Here is a 17,707-nt window from a genome sequence, read left to right as displayed (position 1 = left end):
TTAGGCACGACATGCCTTTCATTAAACATCTGGAGAACCCATTCTCCCAATATCATACATTTTCCATGAATTATGCTACATACAAAACCCATCAAACTCAACCAACTTATAATCCAAGGTTCTATGCCTGCAAATATTCGAGCCTTTGTCTTTAGCATGGAAACAGCCCTGTCAACCACTAGACCATGGCCCAACACACCCAAAGCTTCCTTTTTTATTATGTATTTCATCAAATGTGACAAGCATTAGGTAGAACCTTACTCTACTCATCAAAATCTTAATGAATAATTTTTTTCCATTGTAAAAAAATGCCACATTACCACATATTCATCAATGAAAAATAAAACAAGTTGGTCAACCCAGTATGACCAATTAGTTAATTGTCTGTAGGTGGCCCTCGCACATTCTAAGCAGTAATTAGTGATGCATAATTTAAAACATAGTGACTACTACCATGCTCAGTAGAGAAAAAATAGTACATCATCTGGGCAAAATGACTGTTCTTTGATTTAAGCAGTGATAACTGGATAATTCCAAGAAGTGAAATGAGCATTTATGCAACATTTTCATTCTTTAATTGACTAGTAAGAGTTGGCATATCATATTGTTGAATTTAAATACACTTAAACCTAAGAGTGCCCTGTAATATGTGAGACCTAATTATAGTTTAATTTGATGTCAATAACTCTATGGTACCCGTTTCATGTGCCTAGCAAATATAAATGTAGCAATTAAATAATCATTTAACGATGAATAATAATTTCCTGAGGCCACTGAAGTATAAATTTAGCAGCAATTTGATTTTGAAACTTAGGTGTAGATTTTTCCAACCAAAACCTATTCTATATTGGAGATTTGTATTTCCTGCTATATGACACATTTGAATTCCATTTAAAAGAATAGAAAAATGCTTTGATAACCATAAATACTTGTTTAGGGAATAGGGAAACTTGGGAAGCAAAGTCCTATTTGACATCAACCTCACTGTAAAAACAAATTCATACACAAAAATCAGAACTTAGAAGTCAAATTAACGTTGGCAACCCACACATTATATACTAAAATAATAGCATGGGGCTGTTTCTTTGTATTCAGGGGCACATACATCCCAAGTTGGAGGTATCATGAAACCCATGAATCTTTTATCTGATGTTAGCCTCCTAAGCTGATTGTAAAAACTCTTGAATCCATACAACACTAGGCTAAGGTCTCCTGATTTTTTCATCTTTTTCAAATGAGAGGGGTTTTAACAACGTAAACTTTGAAACGGGAACTGATACTATTACCCGTTTCATAGAGATAGCAAAAAAGAGACCCAATTTGTTATAGACATTTTTGTGCCTTGCAGCTCCAAGCATGAAATGTCCATAAACCAAGGGATCCTAAGTCCCTAAAAGTGTTGTTCCGACCCCTAGAGGAACAAGGTCAACAAATTACAGCTTCTCCCAGAAGTTCTCCACCAGAAACTGCTCAAAATCAGTCAAATCAGGATCATTTCAGCTGCTCCACTAGCTAGCTGCGTTGCATAGCACCCAAGTACACTAGCTAGGTGCGTTGCAACGCACCTAAATGCACTACCAGGGTGCGTTGAGCGGGAAATGAAAAATGGCAGTGCCATTTCACGAGGTGGAAAGACAATGGAAGCTTCCAGAATCTTCTCCAATGACACTTGCCTCACTGAGTTCGACCAAGGATGAGTAAGAGGCTCTCAGTCTCCAAGTGGAAGCAAGAACTGACAGAGAGAAGCCACTATTCAAATGACAAGCTGACTCATCTTCCTTGCATACATCTATATATGGATCCCTCATCCCAGTGATCCAGAGGCTGGAATTTTGTACATTGCAGAGAATTGCTGTTGGTTTTGAGATAGATATCAGAGTATTGGGTGATTTATGCTTTGTTGGAGGTGAAGAGGGGATTCTTTGCTGGGAGGTTGATGCTGGATCAGGAATCATTGGTTGTAACTCCTCCTAGATCTTCTTGTTATATCAATAAAACTATTTGAGTTTCTCCTACATGCTTGTGTATCATTGATGTTTCTTACATTTGTATGTTTAGCTTAAATCTAATCCTAAGCTATTTATGAATATAAATCCATGTCTTTGTGTAGTTTCCTTCTTCTATGATCTTACAGGAACTTGGTGAAGCTGGGCAAGTAAGGGAGCAGGTAGCTGGAAGCTGTCAAAGAGGAGAGAGATTGGATCAAAGGACTAGCGCAAGACACAGGTTGGTTCATCCTATTCCTCTTCGTTTATAGTTCATAAAGAAGAATACGAAAGTAGTTTTCTCTGTTTGTTTCTAAGGTCACTGTCACACCTTAGTGGGATAGGGTTGTTCTGAATAGACACTTTTCCCGTTAACAAAATGGCGACTCCACTGGGGATCGTGTCTAGTTAGTTTGTTTGTGTTTCTCTTGTTGTTTGTTTCATAAACTTAGAAGTAGCAAATTGAACTGCATTTGCCATTGACAAATGCAAAGTAGACATCTGCTACTTCAATCCATTCATTGGATCTGTTTATGATTTGAACAGCTGATTCACAAATGATCTGATTACCCTTTGTGATAGCTCTTAGACCTCCTTTAAATCTACCCTCTGATTGTGCATTACTAATTACTTTTACTCGGCCAAAAACCATAGATTAAACTGCAAACCGTGACCCAAAACCCGGATAGAATTCTCGTTTCTGCCCCAACGCAAGCTCTGTGAAGAGGTTCTGCATTTCAACGCAGTTCCCGAGAGGGCTACCTGCGCTGCAATCCAGTTTCTCTGTGTAACAGGTGCACTGATCAGCCTAGCCTTGTGCAGCTGTGGTTCTTTGCTTCATTTTTTCAGTTTTTGTCTCTGTTTTTTGCAGCCTGTGATCAGTGTATGTGTTTGTTTAAAAACCCCTTTTCTTTGCCGTAATTCCACCTCCTTTGTACAAAAAGACTGTAGATGTTTTTGTGTGTTTGTTACATCATTTACAGTTTTCCATTACAAGAGTAGACTAGTCATACTGTCGTCCTTTGATTTAGATATGTCGCAAGTGTCGATTTTGATCATAGGAGAAAGTTTATTTGCTGTTGACAATCGATTATGCTTTTACTTTCGCCTTTGGTTCGAATTTGTGACTTTCTAGTGTCGTAATCATCTCTACCTTTTGATTTCGAAAAGAAGCTTGTTTGTGTTTGTCACTTGAAAGCAAATTCAGATTTGTACATCAACTTTCTTTTTAGGCATCAATATTAAGAAAGTAAAAAACAAATACATGCACATGTGCATTTGCATATTGACAGTCTGTTTGGCTTGATTTAGGAAAGTGCATTTACAGTGTGCTCTTTGCTCTTTGTGAAAAGATTGTGTCTTTCTTTTCCCCTTGTAGCTAGGATTTTCATTGCTGAAAAGAGATAAAAGATTTGCTTATCATCTTTAGATTTCATTTTAGGAATTACATCTACATCTCGTGGTGAACCCAAAAGGCAAACTTCATAAGAAAGATCAACTTAAAATAAAATGAATGAATCTAACAACGCTTTGGAACTTAATGCACAACATTTAGAGGTCTAGGCTAGAGACGTATTCCGACGTCGTAAAGCCTGGTAACTGTTGTCCTCACTAATGGTTGGGTGATTCCTCCATTGTGAGACGATAAGTGCCAGTACGGACTTGTGCTCCCACGTACCGTCGAGTATATATTGGGAGACCCCTATAGGCTTAAATCATTTTATCCATAGGAAGCCGTGTCGGCCGCCCTACTGATCGCAATGCACCGAACACAGCATTCGAGAAGATTGACTGCCGTACCGTAAAAAGTATTCTGCAGTTTTGCGATTGGTTTGGTACTCCCTCTACCTAGATCTCCAGAGCAGTCCCTTTCGTTCCTTTTCAGACTCCTTAACGGAAAAGGTCCATCTGAGCACTTGTCACTTCTGGCTCATTAAAAATCGAAGGAGACTAGAGTCATCTTTTGTTTTTTCTCGACTCTTAAAAACTGAAAAAACAAGTTGTGTCAAAGCGTCTAAAATTTATTTTAAACGGAATAATCATCACCATTCCCTCGTTGGTCTTCGAAGTTAGTCTCTTTTCATCGCAAGTTCTTGTAGAATCGTTAGAAAATCTTTTGGATAGACTAGATATGTTTGAACAACCGTCGACATCCAGGACTGTGTCATCCGACGCAGCAGTGGCAGAGCCTCCTGCTGCTACTCCAACGATGTTCGATGGTATACCATCTATCCCGGCAAGTTATCAACAACAAGCCGGAGTCCAATCAGGGACTGTTTCGACGACATGGTTAGTTCCTATTTCTTCATCCGGATTATCATCTGGTATTTCTTATGTTGAAACTCAACAAATTGATCCAATGTGTCTTCAAAGGCCAATCTACCCTTTAAGTACTGGATTTCCACCATATGGAGGGCAGTATTCTTTTTCATTGTTCCCTCCCGGAGAACAACCATATGGGAGTTTACAACAAAGTTCAGGTCAAACTGGAATTACATCCAGCGGTTGGGTACCAATACTGCCTCAACAACCAAGGGTTGTATATTCAATGCAACCAGTCAACCCTGTGTCGAATATTCCCACTGTACCTGCTATGGTGACTGCGTCACAAGTACAAGCGCTACCTGTTGTATGTCAACCCCAAGTTTCTCAGGTTGTAATACAACAGCCTCTTGTCTCGACGACTCAATTACAATCTCAGGTTAGTGACTCCTTATCTGGAGCGACTCAGGCTCAAACAAGTACTATGATTCCTCATCTTGGTCAATCATCCAGTATTGGACAACAGCAAATGGTCCAACAACCAGGGCTGGTTCAATCTCAACAACCGCAATTCCAGCAATCATATCAAGGACCTGAGCAACAAGTCTTTGTAAGTAATGGGCAATTGCATTTCCAGAGTGGTTATCAACAACCATACGATAATGGTTATGCCCATCAACCTTGTCAAAGTTGCCAACATCAAATACATTATGCTGGTATGCAAAGACCCATTGCTCAGGCGATTCCATCTTATCCTGGGTATGCTTCGCCTAACCTGAATCAACAGTTGCCCTTTGTAGCAACTCTAGAATTACCATATCTAAACCGGCTGACGAATGATCCAATTGCTTATGCCCCTTGGTGGCCAGCGATTCCACATAAACTTCCGTCAGATATTCCTAAATTTAATGGAAATCCGGGTGAAGATCCGTCGAATCATGTGATGACCTTTCATCTGTGGTGTTCATCAAACACCCTAAATGATGATTCGATTAGGCTTCGCCTTTTTCAGAGGACGTTAACGGGTCCGGCGGCCAAATGGTATATCGAGTTACCCAGAGCTTCATTTGACAACTTCAGTACCCTAGCCACAACCTTTTTAACCCATTTTCAGTTACCGATAAGGTACGAAACAGGAACAGAACTTCTTACCAATTTCAAACAGACAACAGCCACTCACATATCTGATCATATACATGAGTGGCGACGTCGTCGTAGAATGGTAAAAACGTATGTCCCCGATCAGCTCCTAGCTGAATGGTTTATCAAGTCATTACTACCTTCCATCACGGAAGATGTGGCAAAGGGGGGAGTCGTAACAGAAGAGCAAGTTATCGCTCATGCGCAATATTTGGACTTGATTTACACTCAGTCTGACACGCTCTACGATAAAATACCTGACGCCCCTAGACCGGAATTATCAATTCCTCCTCCTCCTAAATCAAACAATGACTCTCATGCCGGTAATGGCGTGATTGGCACAACAGACACGAAATCGACAAAGGCTACATCCAAAAAGGCCTGTAAGATTTCAGGTCAAAATGCAAAAGATGAACTTCTTGCCTCGGAAGTAAATGCTGTGTCGACCGACAAGGGCAAACAACTGAAGCAACCAGGGGGCAAGAAGAAAAAGAAAGGGAGAAAAAAGAAGCAGGATGAGTCATCTCTTGGAAAACCTTCTACAAACCCTTCTGGGCAAAGGAAACCCCCTGCGGGGTGTCATATATGCGATGAGGATCATCGGACGAGAGATTGTCCACATAAAGCTGAAGTTAAGAAACTCTTTAAGAGTTCAAAAACCTCAGCGGTATTGACTGATCCGTTTCCAAACCCGGGAACCAAACTGGTTGCTAATCAAAATGCTTCCCGATCCCAAGTGCTTATGTTGTGTATCTCAAAACAGCAAAATGATGCTTTGACAAGGAATAAATATTACGGGAATCCACAGCTGTCGAATAACAAGGCTAATGAACAACCTAGTAGTTCGACAACAACTTTAACTGAAGTTGTGCCACCCATCATTCCTGAACCAATGATAAAGTCACCAAAGGGAGTAGTACACAAATCGACATTTAATCCTCGTGCAAAAATAGCACAGAATTGTAATATAATAGAGGACCTGGCCCAATCGCCGTCCGCTATGTCGACACTTGAGGTACCGCAAAATTGCCTCTCCCAAGAGCAAGATTTATTATCAGCAATAGGTGGGATTGACCCAATGGAATCTTGTGGCCTTTGATCATAAAGGATATGACCCTTAGTTACCAGCTCAACTAGCTTTCCTTATTCAAGTGAAAGCCCTCAACAAAACTGTTCATCGAACAATTATTGATGAGGGGGCATCTACATGTGTTATGTCGATGAGTTGCTGGAAAAATTTAGGCTCACCACCCTTGTCGCGATCGTCAACAATGTTAAAAGCATTTGATGGACGATCATACACTCCATACGGGATTTTAAGTAACTTGCAAGTTGAACTGGGGGGAAAAACAATAGAAATTGATGTTGAAGTAATCGAGGGAAACCTTGATTACAACATCCTACTAGGAAGGCCCTGGATATATGCCATGGCCGCAGTTGTGTCGACCTACTTCAGGAAGATTGCATTTCCCTTTCAAGGAGGAATTACAATCGTCGACCAACAAACGTTTCTCCCCAACAGTTCACAAGTTACGGGAAGCATTCCAATGATCCATGGAAGCAATCATTCGCTTCAAAATATTGGAATAGGACTCCTAAAAGGCCCTGCCTTAATGGGTATTTTTTCCCTACCGCCTCAAAGTAATCTGGCGGAAGTGGCCACAGTGGAAACCTACAATATGAAATCTTCTATATCTAATGGATTCAGAAGATTCCTGAACATTTTGTCAGCATGGATCATCGCCATTTTAGAAATATTGTAGCAATCAATTTTCTTGGCTTGGGGGGAAAACCCAAATCAACGCTCATCGAGTGTTTGGATAGATAGGTCTAAGGAATATGGCACCTCTTCAAATCCTTGGTTGCATATACATTCTACAGATAAAGGAATCATACAATCAATGATGATAGGAGAGGCACCATGGGAAAATTACCACCATCACTCCCATCTTCCGGATTACCACGAAGATTATTCCAGCAACCTTAATCATCCTTCAGTTTTCGATTTTCTATCAAATACTGTAAATACAGTGGATGTCGAGGATGGTTCTTATCTCATGTCGACCTCGTTAAAAAATGAAACAAGGAATCATGAGGATAGTTCTTTTACTGTGTCAACCTCATTAAAAAATGAAACAAATCCCCTTTCCAAGTCTCAAAGGTAAACCTTCATTCCAACCACCAAGTTGAATGCAATGAAGCTTGGGGGGCATGCGCCTCGATTTGAGTTATTATGCCGGGGGCATGCAAACTTATCGAGCAGTGTTCACCGCGAGGTTCAAGCTCGTTAAAAAATAAACCCGGACCGAGCAAGTGTTTCCACCCGCGTTTAAGCTCATTAAAAAATGAACTATTCCTTGGTAAATAACCACCGTGAATGTAGTACTTCAGCCATTAAAGCCTTGGTCGTGTTTGCACCATCACCTCCACTTTTCCATTAGCCGATCATTCACCTCCATTTGATTGTTTACCCATTTTGAGGAACAACTGCGAAGAGTGATTTCACTAGCCATCCTTGTGACACTGCCGTGATTGGAAAATTCCAAACCTTACCTGGAATCAGCTGCTACCCATTTTATCACTCGTTCCTCAAAAGATGAGTCTCCTTTAAGCTCTTTTCAACTGACTCGTAAAATATGAAAAGATTGCTGAGTTTTGGCCTTCCAGCTCGTTAAAGCGACGGGAAGTGCTATCCCTCCTCTAGATTTTAATCTTTTTGGACCTGAGGGATTATTGCACAAAAAGATCGAGCGCTTGTTTTCTTCGGCTCGTTAAAACTATCGAAAATTCATCCCTTCTGTATTGTTTTATACTTTTTCGGACTTAAGGGATTAGATGATGAAAAATGAATTTTGGAGTTACCTTTACGTACCTTTTCAGACTCTCTAAAAATGAAAAGGACCGAGTTATCTTTGTCATTAAACTCGTTAAAAAGATTAATAGCGACAAACTTGTCTTTAGACGAGAACGAGTTTCACTATCGCTAGGCTGGTTAAAACATAGCGATGGGTTTGCCCGAAGGGAAAATTATAGAACAAGCATATGTTATCCTCCTCAAGCTTGACAAAAATAAAGAGGTACTGGTCAGCAATGACTGGGGAAAAATTGGGAAGAAAACTCAAAGAATCTTTATTGGTAGCAAGTCGCTCTTGAACATGACACTTCCACTCCGTGCCTGAGTCAGGTTGGGTTGTTTCATTCACCGGTTACATCACCATGGTCACGCCATACCATCCACATTTGGGGTAACTGCTACCAATCCATCACATAAGTGTCGCCGACATGTTCAAGAGAAGTCATCCAGAGAAGTCACCTGTGTCCCATCCACTACCATACATTATACTTCATTCTTTCATGACTGCCATCCTGAACCATATATCATCAGATCGTTTTCACCTCCATTAAAATCATTTGCTCCATTCCGTGTCATTGATGTGGGATTCATTAAGGCCCTCCTTTGACGGATCCCTTCTTGTCGACCTCAGCTCATTATCCAAGAAGTTGATCTAGGAACACCCCATTCAGTACTTTGAAGCTTGCATGCCTCAATGGCAAGTTTCTCACTTCCGGTGACAGGTATACATCAATGACCTTCGACCGAAAGATTTTGCGTGGTGTTCAACGCCAAGTCCTTTATTCACACCACGTGAATTGTACGCAGTACCTTGAGGGTCATCATCATTATCAGTGATTCCTCTCGCGCTTGTTAACAGTTTACATCGTTGACTGGTAATCAAGCGATGTCTTTCCATGTTCGACTTCAAAACATTTCTCACATGGATCGACTTGTACCTCGAGTGAAGATCGGACAAAATTGAAGACCCCGGATCTAGTTTCATCCATCCGGGCTGCGATATATATTTAGGAAAATAAAGACATTGAAATGTACAGCATTGCAGCATAGATAATCATCCTACCAAAAGGATGATGGCTCTATCAGAATCATCAGTCTACCATCAGACGATTGTCTGTCCTATGTACATGAAAATGAATTTATAAAGCTGAGCATGGGAATGCCCGCCTTAGCTAGATCATGAAAAATAGTATGAAGATAATGTATTGCATTGTATCTTATTACAGGTCTCCTCCCAGCATTGAAAGAACTTCGGATCCTCCTAATAAATCATTTCACCCGATAAACGGCCTCATACTTTAGGGGGCAACTGTTATAGACAATTTTGTGCCTTGCAGCTCCAAGCATGAAATGTCCATAAACCAAGGGATCCTAAGTCCCTAAAAGTGTTGTTCCGACCCCTAGAGGAACAAGGTAAACAAATTACAGCTTCTCCCAGAAGTTCTCCACCAGAAACTGCTCAGAATCAGTCAAATCAGGATCATTTCAGCTGCTCCACTAGCTAGCTGCGTTGCATAGCACCTAAGTACACTAGCTAGGTGCGTTGCAACACACCTAAATGCACTACCAGGGTGCGTTGAGCGGGAAATGACAAATGGCAGTGCCATTCCACGAGGTGGAAAGACAATGGAAGCTTCTAGAATCTTCTCCAATGACACTTGCCTCACTGAGTTCGACCAAGGATGAGTAAGAGGCTCTCAGTCTCCAAGTGGAAGCAAGAACTGACAGAGAGAAGCCACTAGTCAAATGACAAGCTGACTCATCTTCCTTGCATACATCTATATATGGATCCCTCATCCCAGAGATCCAAAGGCTGGAATTTTGTACATTGCAGAGAATTGTTGTTGGTTTTGAGATAGATATCAGAGTATTGGGTGATTTATGCTTTGTTGGAGGTGAAGAGGGGATTCTTTGCTGGGAGGTTGATGCTGGATCAGGAATCATCGGTTGTAACTCCTCCTGGATCATCTTGTTATATCAATAAAACTATTTGAGTTTCTCCTACATGCTTGTGTATCATTGATGTTTCTTACATTTGTATGTTTAGCTTAAATCTGATCCTAAGCTATTTATGAATATAAATCCATGTCTTTGTGTAGTTTCCTTCTTCTGTGATCTTACAGGAACTTGGTGAAGTTGGGCAAGTAAGGGAGCAGGTAGCTGGAAGCTGTCAAAGAGGAGAGAGATTGGATCAAAGGACTAGTGCAAGACACAGGTTGGTTCATCCTATTCCTCTTCGTTTATAGTTCATAAAGAAGAATACGAAAGTAGTTTTCTCTGTTTGTTTCTAAGGTCACTGTCACACCTTAGTAGGATAGGGTCGTTCTGAATAGACACTTTTCCCGTTAACACAATTTTGAAAAGGGGCGATGAAGACCACACATTTTTTTAGAGCATAGTTTTTGGCACTTCAAATAACCGATACGATTACCTGTTTCGTAGAGGTAGCAAAAAAGTGACCCGATTTTGAAAACTGGTGATGCAGATTACACCTTTTTTTCAGAGCATATTTTTGACACTTTAAATTTTTTTATGTATCAAATATAAATATTTGTTTTTATATGTTAGTGATTTTCATGCTAATTTTGAAACGTGTTGATGCAACATACCTTTTTCTAGACTTATTTTTCACACTTTAAAATTTATTATGTCCATTTTTTTTTAAATTATGATTACTTAAGGAATTTTCAAATTGTTTTATTTTTCTTTTTTTAAACATTGATTACGTAAAAAAAAAAAAGACAAAAAAAAAACATAAAAAATGTTTATAAAAAAAAAAAATTATCTCATAAACCATAAACGAATTTGGAAAAAAAAAAAAAAAAAGTAAAAATAAAAATAAAAAAATAAAAATAAAAACAAACTCGATTAAAACAAAATGGAAAATTTAACAAAAAAAAATTAAAAAACTAGTAAAATTAAGCTTAAAATTAAAATAAAAAAAAAAAACCAAAAAAACTCAAATTAAAATATATATATATATTCAAAAAAACAAAAAAAACATTTAAAGTTTAAAAAGAAAAATGTATTTTTGTTTTTAAAAAGATAAGAACTTTTTATTTTTTACTAAGCCCTATATTTTTTATTTAAAAACAAAAAACTTAAAAATTAAAAAATTTTAAACTTTTGCTTTAAACATTTTCTTTTATTTAAATTGACCCTCTCTATCGCCTGACCGCCTGTGGTGGCAGGGACCTGGGCGGAGGGTGTTGCACGCAGCCCCTCCGCCTAAGGCCGCACCACCACGGGCGGCCGAGCAGAAACAGGGGTCAATTTTTATTTTTTTTTAAATAAAAAAAATTTGTTTAAAAGAATTTTAAAATTTAATTTATAAAAATAAGGTTAATAATTTATTTATTTTGTTTTAAATAAAAAATATTGTTTTTTAAATGGTTTTGAAATTGTTTTTTTGTTTAATAAAGATTTTAAATGTTTTTATTTTTTTTAATCAAAAATATATATATTTTTTGTTTTAAATTTAAATGTTTTTTATTTTATTTATTTATTTATTTGAAAATAAATATATATATTTTTTATTTTATTTTTTTATTTTTTTGAGTATATTTTTGTTTTTTTAGGTTTTTTAAAATTTTTTTAATATTAATTTTAGTAGTTTTTAATTTTTTTTGTTTGCTTTTTGTTTTGTTAATTTTCATTTTTTTTTTTTTAAATCTACTTTGTTTTTAATTTTCATTTTTTTTTTTTTAGTTTTTTGTTAATGTATTTTTAAATTTTTCTATTTTTACCTACTTAATTTTGTAGTTTATTTTAATTTTTTTTTCTTTTCCAATTTTTTTTTTGCCAATTTTTGTTGTGGTTTACAAGATAATTTTTTTTTTCAATTTTTTTAAATATGTTTTTCTTACTATTTATTTGTTTATAATTTTTAAGTTTTTTTCTAGTTTTTTAATTCTTATCTTAATTTTGTTTTTGTTTTTTAACATTTTTATGATTGATTTTTTTTTTTGTTAATTTGTTTTTGATGTTTGATTTTTTTTTGCCTTTTTTTTTATATATTTGATTTTTTTGTTGTCTCTTTTTTAGTATATATTTTAATTTATGTTTTGTTATTTTTTTTAACTTTTTTTTTGTTTTTTGTTTTGTGTTTTTTCATTGTTTTAATTATTTTGTTTTTTATTTTATTTTATGCTTTTATTATTCTTTTGAAATTTTAATGTTTTTCGGTGTCATGATAAAATCCTTCAGGCTATTATTTCGAAATGTTGAAATTTTACCCTTGAAAAAAAATTGTTATGCCAGCGTCAACACATTTCATTTTGATGTTGTTTTTTGCACAAAATTTACCATTGAAAAAAAAAAAAAAAAAAAAAAAAAAAAAAAAAAAAAAAAAAGGCGTTATTCAAACATCAACACTTATCGTTTTGAGGGTGATTTTTGGACAATTTTTGCACAAAAAATTGGTTTTCACCGTCATTTTTAAAACATGTTGAAAATTTACCCTAGAAAAAAAAATGTGTTATTCCAGCATGAACATTTTTCGTTTTTAGCATTGTTTTTTATGTTTTTACAGGGTTTTTTGGCCAGAATTCTCATTTTGAGTTTATAGTTCTCGTTTCAAAGTTTACATTGTTTTTTGTAAAGAATGAACAATTTGAAGCAAACAACAAGGCACCAGGGCATGTTTTTATGGTTGCATTTTCAAAACTTATGGTATATGAAGGCACCTTTGATCGAAGGCATAAAACTCGCTATATCATCACCTTGTAAAAACTCTTGAATCCTAAGGTCTCTTATCTTCCTAAGGTCTCCTATCTTTTTCAACCAGTGAAGTATTCTGAAGCTATATCAATATCTAAAATCCCTACCTCTACCGTGATCAAACAATTAGTTTGAAGGAAGCCTCACGCTATTACTAGTTTTGTCATTTGGTTGAATCCAGATTATTATACACAAAAGAATTTTGTTTAAGGGCTTGTCTGTATGACATTTCAAGAACCAAGAAGAACGACACCTTTGAGGTAGGGATCATGATTCATAAGACAAATAAGCTTCTTCTCTACAAATTTTTCCTCAGTTGGCTGCAGCCTTGAAGCAAGGACTTGTTAGTTGAGAAATGTTGATAAAATGAATAATTTGAAGCAAACAACAAGGCACCAGGACATGTTTTTATGATTGGATTTTATGAACTTATGGTATATGGAGGAACCTTTATTCAAAGGCATAAAACTCGCTATATCATCACCTTGTATAAATTTCCAAACACCTCCAAATTTGAAAGTAAAAAATTCTAAGTAAAATATTTTTATTGCAGAGGTTGGATGTCTCCATAACCATTGAAGACGACACTTATATTTAACTATATCTTGTATAGCCAGGCATTTGTTACTAGGACCATTGACAACAACGTTTGACTTCTCTGCAAAATAGACCTCTCCTAAGAGGAGTCAATCCAAACTCGGAGTTCGTGAGGCTAATACGGTTGTCACAATGTCACCCATGGCTTCTCACAACATTCAACTTACCATCTTCACTTTACTGATCAATATGCATTTTCCTGTTCTCACGACCCACCACCATCCCTGAATAATCACAACCATGTAGGGGATGATGTTGAAGATGGAGAATTATTAGTCCTTATAGCCAAAGAATCATTGTATGATCCTCAAACTCACTATTTCAAGAGGCTGGAGATTAACGATGATGATGCGTGAGCTCGCCAGAAGGTTGTCTCCTAGATTTTGAAGGTAAAAAAGCCACCCAGCAATTCAAAATTTCAATGCCTAATTGAAAAATCTAAATGTTGAATGCTTTGAACTTCCATTAATGAATGCAAGTTTAGACACATTACTGTTTTCTTCTAGAGATAACCCTGTTGGCTACAAGCTACCTTGATCGTTTTCTTTCATGCACACAAGTTTAGGTAGTTGGAGGAGTTGCTGATTTTTTTTGGGTTCTGCTAGCATGACCAAAGTATTTATAAACATATTGGGTTTATATAAAAAATAAAAAACACAAGCGTGACTAAAGAATTTATTTGGTTTTAAATCATCTTCTATGTAAAATAGTTGTAAACAACTTGAATGTTGTTGTGTTGACAACAATAGAATTTATGGGAAATGCAACTAGAATTGGTAGCATGCATTTCTCTGGCAGCTAAGATGGAAGAATGCCAAGTTCCTCTGCTTTTTTCCCTTCAGGTTGTGATGGTAATTATAACTTTTATATCACTATGGATTTTCCTTGTGTTTGAAAATGGTGGTCTTATTTTGTGTTTGCAAGTAGGGGAAGATGAACATGTTTTCAAACCTCGAACTATTCAAAGAATGGAGCTTGTTTTACTGAGTGCACTGAAATGGCAGATGAAGGCAGTGACTCCTCTTTCATATTTGCAATATGGTGGCCACATATTAGGTTTAGAGAAGCAGTTTCATGGAGAGTTTATAATGCGATCCTTTGAGCTTTCTCTCTCCACTATTAATGGTATGCATGTTTACAGACATGCATTTACTTACTTTTGTTATTGAGTCAAGAGAAGAAAGGTTTTGCAGACACCTTGGTGGGGGTATTTTTTGTTATTGTGTCGAGAGAAGCAAGTTTTTTAGGTCCCAGAAGCACATATTAATAATTATGTGAATGTTGGTGTAAACAACATACATTATGCCAATGTTTTTGTATTATTATGTCAATGGTGTTGTAAACAACACATATATTCAAATGTTTCTGTATTATTATGTCAATGGTGTTGTAAACAAAACATATATTCCAATGTTTCTGTATTATTATGTCAATGGTGTTGTAAACAACACATATATTCCAATGCTTCTGTAATATTATTTCAATGGCAGTGTAAGCAGCACACATTATGCCATTGTTTCTATTTGCAGTACATATTATGTCAATGTTTCTATAATGGTGGTGTACACAGAGGTAGTGACCATCCAACTAACATGATGTTGTGACCTTCTTCCTAACATAATGTGGATTGGTTTGATGAATATGGCTCTCCTGCTAACAAAATGCTCATTCATAGACATGCTCATTGATCTAACAGAATGTTCATTGGTTGAAGATGAATTTGTGTGCTTTCTTGTCTTCCTCCTTGTGGGACATTTTGACTGGGTGTGTGTGAATAACAGTGAATAATGAACTAACAAAATGCTAAATTGGTTGAAGATGAACATGTGTGGTTGGTTAGTCTTCCTCCTTTGTGGGACTTCTTAAATGGGAGTGTGTGAATGATCTTATTATCTTGGACTATATCTCTTTTCCATATGTGGATTTCTTAAAGAAACTAAGACTAGATTTCCAAATATTTTATTGCATTTGGCTTCTTAATGCTCATAAAGAAAGGTCAGAAGTTTATTCTTCTTATTTTTCCAAAGATGAATATGCTATGAGTTACAATTTTAACTATGATCCAGTCATACAATATTTACAATCCCTAGACAACATTGATGTTTTAATAGATAATGTGGTAACAAATTTATTTGTAACGACATTAGAGGTAATAACTTGCTAAGCTGCTATGCCCACAGAAGGAGAAATTTATAATCCATTATAAGAAGACCACTTATTATCTCGCACAATGGAGGAAGTGGGGATTTTTCAGGTTGTACTAATATGACTTATAAAAGAGACATACAATATGGAATTGACTACAATAATGGTAGCGATCAAATGATAAAAGACGGTGTCCTGACTCCTAAGTTCTCACTCCTTATCTGTAGGGAAGACTAAGATTTATTAAAAAGTACAAATGTGCTTTTTGATTCATCATTATATCTTGCCCATTAGAGGATTGTTTTTTATAATCAACCTACACAGGAAGTCTCTGATATATCAGAAAATGAATAGTGTGGTAATTCATTGGTTGAAGATGAATCTCTGTGCTTGGTTGGTCTTCCCCCTTTGTTGGGACATTTTGACTAGGTGTGTGTGAATAACAGTAAATAATGAATAGTGTGGTATCCATATTGAAGAATTTGGAGCTAATAACATACTAATATAATGTTGATTGGTCGCGGATGAATATGTGTTTGCTTTTTGTTCCTCGTTTGGAAGACTTGTTGAGGTACTTGGCCTTTCTAGTTTGCAGGACTTGTTAAGTGGGTTAGTGCCTGAAACACAGTGAATGACAAACTGTGTGACAATGGGAGTTGCCATGTACATTTTCATAATTTATAACATGGCAAACCCCATGATATATAGCCATTCAACTCTCTAATATTCTACTGTTCATCTTTTGTGAAACATATTCTTAAGTTCTGCGATTTTCGCCAGTTGGGTTATTGGAAAGTACAGTGGTATGCAGAAAATTCAGGGTGGGTTTATTTCATATTATAGAAAGAATGCTCTATCAGTTTACAGACTCTTACATGCTTCTTTGATTACAGATTCAGTGAGAAGAGCGCTCAACAAACGTTGAGAAAATGGTAGAGTCCAACTCCACTAACACTGAATCAGTCAACTTTGGTAGCGCAGTTTAATTCTTTAGCCCTCCTAGTCCTCAACCCGATAGAGTGGGGGAGCTACATCACAGTGTCAGGCCACGGAGAAGGCTTTTCAGTTCCTATGGAGAAGGATGTACTAACCACGAGTTGAACGATGCAGAACTAGATCATATACAAAATGACCTTTTCAATGAAGAAATTTGGGCACCCGTGGAGGGTTAGTTTTCTGCAAGAGGGCAGTGGGTCATATTGGGCATCTGTGGAGGATCAGGTTCCTGAAGAGAGCAATGGCTCATATTGGGCACCGGTGGAGTCTATGCACAGTAAGTACTGGTACATAATTAGTAGCAGCAAAGTAAGCAGCTAAGGTGGTCACAGACTCACAACACCTTAAAATGTATAGCCCATTTTAAAGCCAACATTTCGCCCAATAGTACCCCTGTTCCTAAGGATGAAATTTTTTCAATTTATTCAGTTCCTATTGGACGTCTAATTTATTCTCTATAAAAATGATTGAGGTTAAGGCTGCAACACACCTAGTTCTTGTTTGTCGGCCTTCAATTGAAGAAGATGTTGACTCCTGACCTGAGTATGAATTTGAAACATAGGCTCTTTCATTTTCACTAAAAAGATGGGTTTTTGGAAAACTGCAATTCTCCAACCAGATGAACAAAAGAAATCCTTCACACTAGAAGGGAAGAATATCAGTGACTGAGCCTACCATTGTCATTATGATTGTTGGCTCAAACTCAACCACCTCCAGGCTCCAGCTCCCTTACCATTAATCAATATTCTTCAACGCTGCAACAAGCTCTTATTCGGAAAACAACATTACCCAGTCACCAATACCACTCACTAGAGCCCTTGTCCAGTCACTAGAGCCCCTGTACAGTCACCAAACCCGAGCCCCTATCCAATCACCACTACCACTCACCAGACCCACCACTTGGCAATGACCACAGACTAGCCACCACTACCAATATCACCTGGCAGGCTAGCACATCTGTGTATTATGTAACTTGATGACTGGTGCATTATGTAACTTGATAATTTGA

This window comes from Pinus tabuliformis, chromosome 7, assembly GCF_031772625.1.
Source record: "Pinus tabuliformis cultivar Carrire ecotype Pingquan chromosome 7, CPIR1, whole genome shotgun sequence".
Lineage (NCBI taxonomy): Eukaryota > Viridiplantae > Streptophyta > Pinopsida > Pinales > Pinaceae > Pinus > Pinus tabuliformis.
The sequence above is the reverse complement of the archived record's forward strand: the minus strand, read 5'-3'. Positions refer to the sequence as shown.